Genomic DNA, 12022 nt, shown 5'->3' with positions numbered 1-12022 from the left:
ACAAGATAGGAAAATCAAACATTGCGTCTCAGGACTCACAATTTAAAAATACAACTTTTGGTGAAGTTGGTTTTTAAATTGCAGTTCTGAAAATGCCAAATTTTAGTAAGTTGGCATTGTCTTACTTAAAGCATTTGGTGCCTTCTGTCTGTCTCTGAATACACATCTGGGGTGGGTGATAGCTGGCTTTCTGCATTTACTCTAGACAGCCACACACAAAAGCAGCCATCTGCAAGTTGATGGAACATAGTGAGGCAAGATTTGAGGGAGAAGCTGACACTTGCACCTGAATAGGGCTGTGCTTGTCCACACACAAAGTATTGCATACCCCCCCTGTAGTGAGACTGGGGCCAAGGAAGGAAAGGCAGGCCTCTCTTTGAAGTCTCCCTACTTTAAAGGCCAAATTGGGTGCTGGACCTCTTGCACCATGATTTTAAAACACTTCTGGGTCTAAGGACATTCTGCCAGGAAGAAGAACTGCTGTACTGCAGGAGGGACTGCCACTTTGCCAACTGCTTTGATGTGTTGGCCTGCTGCCTACTGATTGCTGTGCTATAGGAGGGACAGCCACTTTACTACCTGCTCTGCTATGCTGGACTGCTGCTTCTTGCCTGGGAGTGAGAAGGACTGGACCTGCTCTCTTCATCCTTGAACCCAAGTATCTCCTATGGCTTGCTGGCTTGCCTCCTGTTTTGAAGTCTCAGGGCCATCAAAGACCCGACGTAGTGCCCTTCGACGCCGATGTAGGACCGATTCGACTGCATCCCTACGCGGCTTGACAATGACATGGTACCCCGTTGCAAGGCTCAACAACGACGCATTGCTTACATCGGAAGTGGTTCAATACAAGACCCAACTGCGAGATTTGACAATGACACATTGCCTGCATCACGTGGCTTTCGACTACGATGCGTGACCCGACTATGAGGCTCGTCACCGACGCATCTACCCAACTGCGTGGATCAGAACCAATGCATCGAGTCTTTAATGCCAACTCTTGCTCCACCCAGCCGGCCTGCCCTCCAGCGTGGTCAGCCTGAACTTTGGATTTGCCCCGGTCCAGTGCGACCTCAAGTAGCCCCTATGCGCGATAGACTTTTAAGAACTACATGGCAGTGTATTTGTTAAAAATTAATATCCCAAGTTCTAATTATTGGGTTTTTGCTGTTTTGGTCTTGTTTTACTCAGATAAATATTCTCTATTTTGCTAAACTGATGTGGAGTCTTTTTGTGTTGTTTTTACTGTGTTACTGTAATTAACGTGTTGCACAAATACTTTAAACAATGCCTCTTAAGCTAAGCCTGACTGCTCAATGCCAAGCTACCACAGGGTGAGCACAGGTTAATTTAAGTTGTGTATTTGACTTACCCTGACTAGGATTAAGTTCCATACTTGGACAGGGTGCAAATCTCTGCCAGCTAGAGACACAATTTCTACCACATGACCTTTCCTCCAGTCCAGAGAAACGAAATCAGTGGGAATGTTGCTCTAATTCTTATTGCATTCAGTGTAATACAAATTATGCTGATCTTGAACACATATTTTCTGACTGCAATGAATTACATGAATTTCTGCATGGAGTATTTAAAGAAACCTTTGCCTATGGGCTACTCAATACATTCAAAATGGAAACATATATCCACTAGGAAACATATCATTGTATGATTTCCTTAAGATATCCCAAAATATAAGATGTAGTCTCTAAAGTGATTGTCATCTCTCATTTACATTCAACCAAATATTGGCATCATAAAAAACACACATCAGTTGACCTCATGGTGGAATACGTTTATGGATTACGAGGAAGACATTTTTAAATAGCATAATCTGGAAAATCAAGAAAGAGGTTCATATGCATATGGGGATTTTTAAAATAACTTTGCAAAATAAAAAAGTATAAAGCAATTTGTTGTAAGTCATATGTTATCAGTATGTATTAATTATGCTGATTAACTTCTGATCAACTCTAAATTCTGATATCTTTTCGGTCTCCCATTATTGTCAAAATATGAAATCTTGCATTGTTTAATGATCTTGTACATCTCCTAATTATTTATATTAACTCTATATCTACTAGGTGTAACTTTTTTGGGGCTCACACAAAAAGTCAATCTGTCTGGATTGATGAGAGCAGTAGTGCATAACAGTTAACCAATCATAGGCTTTTGGAGTGCTCAATAGGAAAGTGCGAGAAGAATAGGGAACAGGTGTATGCGTGAAGACTCATGTCAGCATCACCATGAAGATCAGGTAAATATGGGAATGTAGTCAAAGACTATCATGGTGGGGTTTCCAGGGCACTGTGGGATCATACCCCAGACCTTTTACTTCATTACTCTATATAAAAGTCTGTTTTCTTTCAAATAAAGTTTAACTACATTACCGTTAATATTACTCTAATTGTATAACTTTCATTGTGATTCAACCAGGCTTGTAAGTTAGAATAGCAAATTTGCCATGAGTGGACATAAAAAGCAGGTCCCTGCGGGTGATGCATGGACATGCGGAGTGGGGTTCATTGAATGGTTGTGGTGAGGGAGGATTTAACTACAGGAAAAAGGAAAAAAAATCAAGGTGTGTTACGAAGTTAGAATTCATGACATCTTCACAACTCTAACTTTCATGCTGCTCTGCCTAGATAATACCTTTGCCTGCAAGCCCACAAATTTAAGGCAGTTGGTGAGTGCTAAACAGTGGTTAATTTGAGCCTGTGGTTTCAGGTGCTCAGCACCGGCAACTAATTGTCAACACTGGCAATAATTACAGCTGCCACATGGCGGCGCTGTTTGTCGCATTTATAGATGAGCACAAATACGTTTGTTATTAATTCTATGTACATTTAAAATGACTAATACCTGCCACCAAAGCCATTCTTGTAGCTTTGGGGGCTTAAATAGTCTGAACTGTCAAATGTTCAAGAATCTGATGGTCAGTAGTTACTTTGGTACAGTCGTTGGTAGCGATGGCAGGGGCAATTGGTGGTGAAAGCTGCAGTGGCCTCCTGGTGAGGACCCTCGTACTTATTTTTTCACAAATTAAGCACAGGTGCTATAACTGGGGGCTACTAGGCACACTCTTTATTTCATTTGTTGTGTCCTTTTTATGGTCTTGTTTGACAGCGCAGCTGTCACCAGACAATTATATGAGAACACCAAGAGAGGAGCATTGGCTCCACCCACAGATTGGGAGCCAGGAGTACGTCTTTTGATTGGGCAGAAATTGTGTGCTTCCACAAAAAGTGTTTACTCTTCACACAACAGTGATCATTTTGTTTATATATCCAGCTGCCTATGTTGAACTTTCAAGGCTACACACATGCTATTAAATTGTGTTAGATAACTTATGGTGTTTTTCTCTGGCAGGAGCAGAGACGGGAGGAGGGCAGTCATTAACCTACATGGAGTTTTAGGTCTGGCTTGACAGTGCAACTGTCACCTGACCTCGTAACCTACACCAATATTATTCTACAGTTCTTCTAGACAAATACATATCCATTCCCACAATAACTACTTGTAATACTTCACATTAGCATGCATCTTTCTTTTAAAGCCAAACCTGTTCCATTTGGAAGAAGCGAGTCCTGTGGCAGATTTAAAGCCATGCATTATGGTACTTACCTCCAGTTCTTTTAGGTTAAAAAGGGCCTGAGTCCGGCACTTCTGAAAAATCTTTAACAGCAGCATTCTGTTGCTTTCCCTTTTTAGGTCGAGCATTCGAGGCCTCTTGTATATACTTTAGTATATAGTTATATTTGTATGTACTTTGTGGGCTCTGGAGATCAGCCCCGGGACTTGGCCTTTTTTCTGTTCAACTGCCTCTATTTAACTGTCTTGATAGAAAAAGACCAGTAGAGGTCGGTAAAATACCAGAATTTGCTTTCTGCTTGTTCAACTGCCTCTATGTAACTCTCTTGATAGAAAATGACCAGTAGATGTCAGTACAATACCAGAATTGCTTTATGCTGAGGGACTTTCTTTTTTTAATTTTTCTGGCAACTGCCTCTATTTAACTTTCTTGATAGAAAACGACCAGCAGAGTTCAGTAAACTACCAGAATCACTTTAGCATTCTCTAGATTCCAGTCCATTGGAATTGTCTTCCACGAGCACCCGTAGACAATAATATTTTTTTCAAATCTTGTATTTTCAGTGATATGACTACCGAAGGCCCTGATTTTATATTAAAAACACAGTTTTGGACTATACCATTTCCTGTTGAAAGGCAATTTTTCTCTCCATGTGTTTCCATACCTGGCGTGTCACGCAGTTTGGTGCCTATTTTCCTTCCATGTTAAAGATCAGTAGATGTTTCAGCACCCAGGCTAATGTGCTGCATAGCTAAATGGATATAAAGTCCCAATGGCGAGACAGATTGCATTGCAAATGCTTGTTTCTTTTATTTGTTCTTATCAGAACGTTTAAAACATTTAGACAGAGAGCTGAACCCCAGCCCAATCCAGACAAATTCAATAGCAAAGTCTAAACTAAAATACAGCAGTAACCTGCAGCACGCAGAGTCAGCAGATCTGTAGTTTCTACTTGTGCTAAGAACTCCTAGGTCACAATAATGTACTGCCCATTACCATTTGGTGTCTAATACTCACATATTACATCTTTACTGTTTTTATTCCAAATTTATATTACGTTATTTGAGACTCGCATGTAATTGTCTAAGTACCGGGAACAACAAATTAAAAAAACAAATGACACCTCTGAAATACATTAGTGACTGGTTTTTGCTCTAATTTCTCATTTTTGTTTGAAAGATACAACACTAAAGTTAAAGTTAATGGTCCAAAAATGAGGATAACAAGACCCATGCCATGAATGGCCGGCTGCTGCCTCCTAAGAACACGGATCAAACATACCAGCCTTCAGGAACCTGCTCTCAAAAGCTGGGAGGCAAATAATCAAGCATGGTCTACTGCCAGCAATTAAAGCAAAAGTGATGTGTCGGTGGAGGCTGGCTGGAGAGTGTGACAGGGGTACAGCCTGGGGGGGGCCATTAGACATCCCGATTACCCTCCAAATGCAGAAACCGAGGCAATTTTCCAGCTGCCCTCGTTTGCTGGTCTCATCAAGGGCACCTCCACAGAGGGCAGGCAGTGAGGCCGGAAATGGGCTCGTGTGTCCTTTTGTGTCCGCCCCTTCCTCAAATCACCAAATAAATGTATGTCCTGTGGCCTGATCCAAAATATGAATGACACTTTAAAAAGATAATGTTGGAGGAGTACTGACCTCCTGCCCCACTATATGTAAGCTGTCCAGTAGCCTGAACCAAAAGGTGAAATGATTCTCTTAGCAAGCAATAGCTGAAGGAAGCTTGGACACATCCCTGTGTGATGTTTCTCTTCATTATGAGCTCTAACAGGCAGCTAAAGATTTCATGCTATATGCTAACATGACTTTGTTTAGGACCCACAGGATCACCAGCCGAGATGGAAATGAATATAGGGATCTGGAATTGCATCAAAGGTGAAAGGCGTCCCCTGGAGGCCCTAGATGAGGAAATGCATGTACAGAAGGTGAGACACTGAGTGTTTCAAGAAGAGGCGCTCATATCTACCACAGGCATGCCCTACCGGCTGAAGATTCCCTTTACCACCGTCTAGTGCAGAGCGTCTCGTGATCAGCCAGGTGACACCTGGTGATTTCATCTACCCTCATGTTAATGGATCTCACCATACGATTGATCATTAGTGAAATCCAGTGAAGTACCAGCTATCTCCGCAGCCTTAGAGCCTCTATACAGAGAGCACAGGCCTCCACGCCACACTGCTTGTTGAAATGTGGTCAAGTTGCCTGTCACTACTTGGATCAACCTGCTCTTGATGGAAAAAAGAAACACCTTTAGTGCTAGGCTGATAGTGAGTAATTCCAAAAGACAGATGGGAAGATGCTGGCCCATGGGAGACCAGAGAATCCTGATCACGTTTAGATGACCGACACAATCTTAAGTGGACACATCCATTACTGCAGTCCGGAGGGGAAGAGAATGGCTAGCCAAAAGTCAGGTTGGCATCCATCATCTAACACTGATGGTCTGGAGCCACCTTCTCAGACATCCAGATCATGTCCTCAATGCATCCCCCATGCTGGTCCCACTGCAGATAAAGCTTTCAGTGAAAGTCCAGCATATGCTAGTTATTGTGGGACACCAAGAGGATGCAAAAAGTCAGCAGACCAAACAGTCTGAAACTGACACGGCAGGGATGTGACAAGTTGGCCTGGTATATGCTGTCCACTAATTAAAGTGGGCACCTTGCACCAGTCTAAACGACCCTTCTGATGTATGAGGGCAAAGATAACCTTTAGAAAGCTATCCTAGTGGTAGCTGTGGAGAGCAGCTTTCAGGCTTAATCTTGAAGGAATGTAAAGCAGCTTGTTTTACCAGAATATCACCTCCTATATTGACTAAATGAAAGGAGAACCACACAGTAGTTATATAAAAATATGTATGTATTAATATAACACTCTCTAGTATCCTCTACACGAGGATAGAACACAAAGCACACAATACGAGATCAATAGAACTGTTGTAAGTAGCACAATACACAGTGGGCTCCAGGGGGAGACCAAACCATATACTAAAATAGTGGTATAACAATCACGACTTGAGTCAAGACACAGTCTAGAGCACGTAGAATCGCTTGGACCCCAAGGATCCACCCAAGATGAGTGAATAGGGACCCCACGGATGATGGATGTAGTGTGCTACCACGACCGCGGGCTCCGTACAATTCTACGGGGAAGTCGCGGTTACAGTTTTAAAGTTTAAGGACCCTTCTAGGAGTATTTCGAGCAAACCCTTTGGAACTTAAGAGGTTGGAGAGTCACCCCAACCGTGGATACCGTAGTACATGAGTTACCTATCCCAGAGGAGCCGGGTGCATAGGTCTGGAGTGGTGTCGGAAACCGTTGTCATTCTCAATAGAGGGCTGTGAAGAAGTACTTCTGCAGTGAAGGTGAAAAGGGTCCGGAGGAATCCAAGCCTGGATTCTAGAAGTAAGGAACCTGAAAGCATAAGGGACAGAGTCTGGGTCACATCAGGGTGACCAGGGGCTCGGTAGACGAATGCCCACCGAAGTCGGGTGCTTTAGGTGCGAAGAAGGGATGCTTGACTCTACAGCCACAAGGACCAGGAGATGTCGAGGATGACCAGGAGCGGGAGGTGAGCTGTCCCACGGAGGATGTCGAGTGCTGAGGGGTCGGTGTCTGACTGGAGCACCAACAAGCCTTGGCAAAAGCAACCCACGCAGGAAGGTCAAGCAGGTTACGGTGTGGACCAGCAATGGGGAGTCAGGGCACGTCTGGAGCAACCAGAAAAGCTCAACAGAAATCAAGATGACCCTCGGGAGGGCCCACAGGCCAAAGGACCAGGAGTCGCGAGGGGACCTCGAGCCAGATTGCAAAGTACCAGCCCACGGAGCACTCGGTGCGAGGAGGCCGGAGTTTTTAGTGCAAATACTGGGTCAGGACTGCACAGAGTCGAATGCACAAGCTCAGGAATCGCCAACAAGCATATGCAACTGCAAATGGACGCGGTGCACAGGGGTTCAGGTTATGCAGTCCCAATGAGGGAGACTGGACTCAAACTTATTGAGAGGGCAGTTCAACCTCAGGGACCTTCGACAACTCACCTCCTGTGTTGCTGAAATCTTCAGAGTCCGCAAGAGCTCAGGAGCAGCAGACCGGTCAGCTGTGTTACGGTGCCTGCAGTTGCAGGGGAGTGATTCCTTCACTCCAAGGGAGATTCTTCAGTTGTCCTTAGAGCAAGGGCACAGACAAAGCTTTGGACAGAGAGGGAGACAAAGTCATCCCAGTCGAAGTCCAGCGAAGTCCAGAGTGTCGAGACGGTGAAAGGTCAGTGGTTTCTTCTTGTAGAATCTTGTCCACATAAAATCTAAAGTCTTACGGCCATGTAAGCCCTTTTGTACCCACGGGAGAGGGTTGGACAAATTCGGGGGACCCTCCTAGGGGAGTGTCAGTACAGAGGGGTGGTTACACCCATGTCCATTGTCCATTTTTGCGCCAGTGCAGGAGCCAATAGCTCCCAGAACTGGTCTGAACTGGACTATGCACAGGGACACCAAATGTGCCCCCAGTGCAGACTTTAAGGCACTCTCAGAGTGCACCCACCTAGCCTCAATACACTAAATCCTGTCTGGGAGGTGGTCACACTTCCCTGTGACAGGATGCCTATTGTGCTGCCTTCCTCTCCTCGAGCGTGGCTCAGCAGCAGGAGGGCAGAAATGTGTCTCTGGTCGGCAGCATCCATTTTGTGCTGTCCGGGTCGAGAAGGCTGGCACCGGATAGACCAGTGACCCCACAAAGCTTGCTTCTGAAGGGTGGAATCATACCTCCCACACCAATTGCCGGTGTGGAGGTATGATTCCAAGGTGTTTGATACCAAAACACGATATGTTTCTATGCAGCCGTTTTCGAGGATAGCATTTACCACGAGGTTATACTGCACCTCTACCTATATGTCCGGCTGAGTCCCAGACAACCCGGAAGAATGGTCTCCGAAGGCTGCAGAGAGGCTCTGCTCATGCAGGGGCGCCCTCTCACTAAAAACCGAGCACCCTGCCTTCAGGATTCATAAGGCCTGCTATAGGGGTGACTTATAAGTTTTAAGTGTAGTGACCTATAGATATAGTGAACCTATATCTAAAGTAAGTGGTGCAAGCACCATCTTACACAGGTTGCAGTAGCAGACCTGTAGTTCCATTTTGCATGGTCTCTCATGGGTGGCATAATACATGCGTCAGCCCATGGAAGCCTCTGGGGTACCTATGTCCTGGGTGCATGGGTACCATATACTAGGGACTTTTAAGGGTACCCCAGTATCCAATCTGGAGTGTACCAAAGTACATGTGTAACAATTTAATGGAGAAAGCAGTTAGACTGGGGTCCTGGTTAGCAGGATCCCAGTCAGACTAATCAAAAACGGTGAAACATCAAGCAAAAAGTGGGGGTAACCATAAGAAGCAGATCCTACGTTCCTACACAACAGTAGCTCTAGCCTTAAACATTGGTATCATAGCCTAAATGTTCCAGACTCTTAGGTGGAAATGCCCTCCTGGCAATGGTATCTGGTATTGCCATTATAAAGGTAAGCCTCTGAGAAGGCAGATGATGAAACTTGGGCTCATTGATGAAAAATCCCAGAGTGGACAGTATCAACATTGCTGTCTGAAGGTTATCCAAGACTAGGTGAGGTAAGCCCGCCTTCAATAGCCAGTTGTCTAGGTATGAGAATTTGTTGATCCTCAGTCTGCACAATGGGCCACTAGCACCCATATGACCTTCGTAAAGATCAAGGGGCTAATGTCAGGCAATAGGGTGGGATGGTAAATTGGAAGTTGTCTGACCATAAAAAGCAGAGATACGTCCTGTGGGCCTTCAGGACCAGCACATGAATGTAAGCGTCATGCAGGTCAAAATACATCTTCCAATCTTCTGTATTGAAACCCAAATGAATCTCAGAGAGTGTCATAATTTTGAACCTCCACTTTTTGATCAAAGTGTTCAAGAGTGGGGTCCAAAATCAGTCTCAGGGCCGCGTCCTAACTCCGGACAAGGAAGTTCCTGGAACGACAACCCCGGCCACGCTGTGTCTCAGGTGCAATTACAATCTCTCCCTTTGCAAGAAACATCATTACCTCCTGGGACAAAAGAGCAGCATGATCCACAGAAGTCTGAGCAGACACTGGAGGAAAGTAAATCAGGGTGCAAAAAAAAAGGGAAAAGCAGAGTCTTGTAGAACAATTTAAAGGACCCATTGACCCAACATAATAGAGTGCTAGTGGGTTGGAGAGTGCTGGATTAGCAACCTACTAGCCCAATTGATTTATGAGGAGGAAGCAAAAGGGCTTGGTGGCAGCGGTGTCAGATGAGGAGAAGGAGAAGGACAGCTGCTGCTGATAGCGGCCTCCTCCACTACCACTGCCCCTGAAGCCACAAAAAGGCTGAATGGGCTATTAGGGCTGCCTCTGACAATAGGCAGGGCCCCTCAAATATCCTTTGAAGTTATAATACTGTTGGTGGAATTGGCGAACAGGAGAAGGCAACTACCAAGGAACAAGCCATAACTCTGCTCTCCTTTACATGTTCTAGGCCTTCTCACCACCCAATCAAGCCCCATTAGAAAAGCATGCTCCTTTGTGAGACTTGAGTGTCTGTGGAAAACCCAGTGGTAAGCATCCAGGCATGCCCAAGAAACACAGTCTATGGAATCAGGGCCAGACCTCAAAAAGTATTTTGCCACATCCGAGCCATCCTATATTTTATGTAAAGAAATTTTGGAACCATCAAACAAAATTTCACTCACTCGTTATGTCTCAGAGGGCATGGCAGTAGTGCCCCGGTTCCGATGGAGCAGGACCACGGCTGATTTGCGTAGGTCTAATCTGAAGTGGCATGGTGGCCAAAAATATTTATGGACTGGACTTTGGCGCAAGTTATTACTAGTAGCTAAGATTAAGTTAAGCATCCCGCCCACCACATTTTTGTTTGCTCTAGTGTGATGCCCTAAGTGCGCTGGGTATGCCCAGGTGTGGGTACCATGCTCATTGTGCCACTGGAACCAAGCTGCACCTGATTAAAGAGGTCTGATAATGAACAATTGGGATGTGGCCTGATTAATTACCAGTGGCTGAAACTAATTTAAGCATTCTTCCCTTCACTTCTAAGAGACAATCAGATTTCAAGGATCTGAGAGCCAAGCTTGCCGATAAAAGGAATACTTTTCCCATAATATCTACTTTCTTGATCTCTCTGTCTAGTGAAGTAGAGGGAAACAGATTTGAATTAACTCTGCCTACAGAGGTCTGAACTATAATGCTCTCAGGATTAGGATGTTGTGTCAGGAAAGGTTTGTCACGTGAGGCTGATCTGTGCCATCCAGCAATCGGGTGACTCACTAGCGGTTTCTAGCAAGGCTTTCCTTTTCTACTGAAAGGTAACACAGCAGTGGAACAAGTTAATATCAAAATCTCACACAGGCCCAACATCCTATCTCTAAATTCACCCAATGTAAAAACTTCCTGTGCAATCTGCTATTTAGTAATGTTCTAATGCCATGTTACTATTTACCACTCACTGTTGACATTCGGGGGCATATTTACAAACCTCTATTGCCGGTGATAGGGGCTTTGCCTCATTTACAAGGCAGCATTAAGCCACTTAACGTGGTTTAACGCTGCTTTGTAAGGAAGGCCCCCTTTCATGCTATACTTGTGACAGGGAGGTCAATGGGTGTTGCGGTGGGCGTTCCATTAATTTTGATGCTGCCTCATATTTACAAGGGTGGTGTAAATAAGAGGCAGCATCAAAATTAAGTCCAGGGAAAACCTGGTCTTACCCTGGCAAAAAGAGGAGAAATGTTTAATTTCTCCTCATTTTTGCTGTTTCCATGTGTGCTGCGTTGTGCAGCACAAATGGAAACAGCAAAACGGCAATGACTGTTTATGTGAGGGAAGGTGTCCCTTCCTGCACATAAACAATCATTTGAAAAAAATGACATTTTGCAACTTCTATGTGTGCTGCATTGAGCAGCACACATAGAAGTTACAAAACGCCATTTAAATATTGTTTATGTGCAGGAAGGGACACCTTCCTGCACATAAACAATCTTCCCTGCAACGCAGGCACCCCTGCACTATGGTACACGGGTGCCTGCGTTGGCACTAGGCAGCTAAATTTAGCCCCAGCGCAGGGGTAAACACAGGGCTGCACCATATTCTTGTAAATATGATGCAGCTTTGCTTTTCTAAAGTGATGGAGCGTGTCGTCAGGCTTTTTGGCTTAACGACACACTTTGGTACTTTACTAGTAAATATTCCCCTCTATTTTGTTGTACTCCGAACTTTAAAGTTGAGCTGCTCCTGCTGACTTACAAATGTACTCGGTCAGGTGCTGCAGTGCACCTTGGAGTTGAGTTCATGCCAAGTCATGTATCTAACATAAAACAACACCGAAATCAGGGGCATATTCACTAGAAAGTGGCAAAACGTGCCGTT

This window comes from Triturus cristatus, chromosome 10 (assembly GCF_964204655.1).
Source record: "Triturus cristatus chromosome 10, aTriCri1.1, whole genome shotgun sequence".
Taxonomy (NCBI): Eukaryota; Metazoa; Chordata; class Amphibia; order Caudata; family Salamandridae; genus Triturus; species Triturus cristatus.
This window is presented reverse-complemented; position numbering follows the sequence as displayed.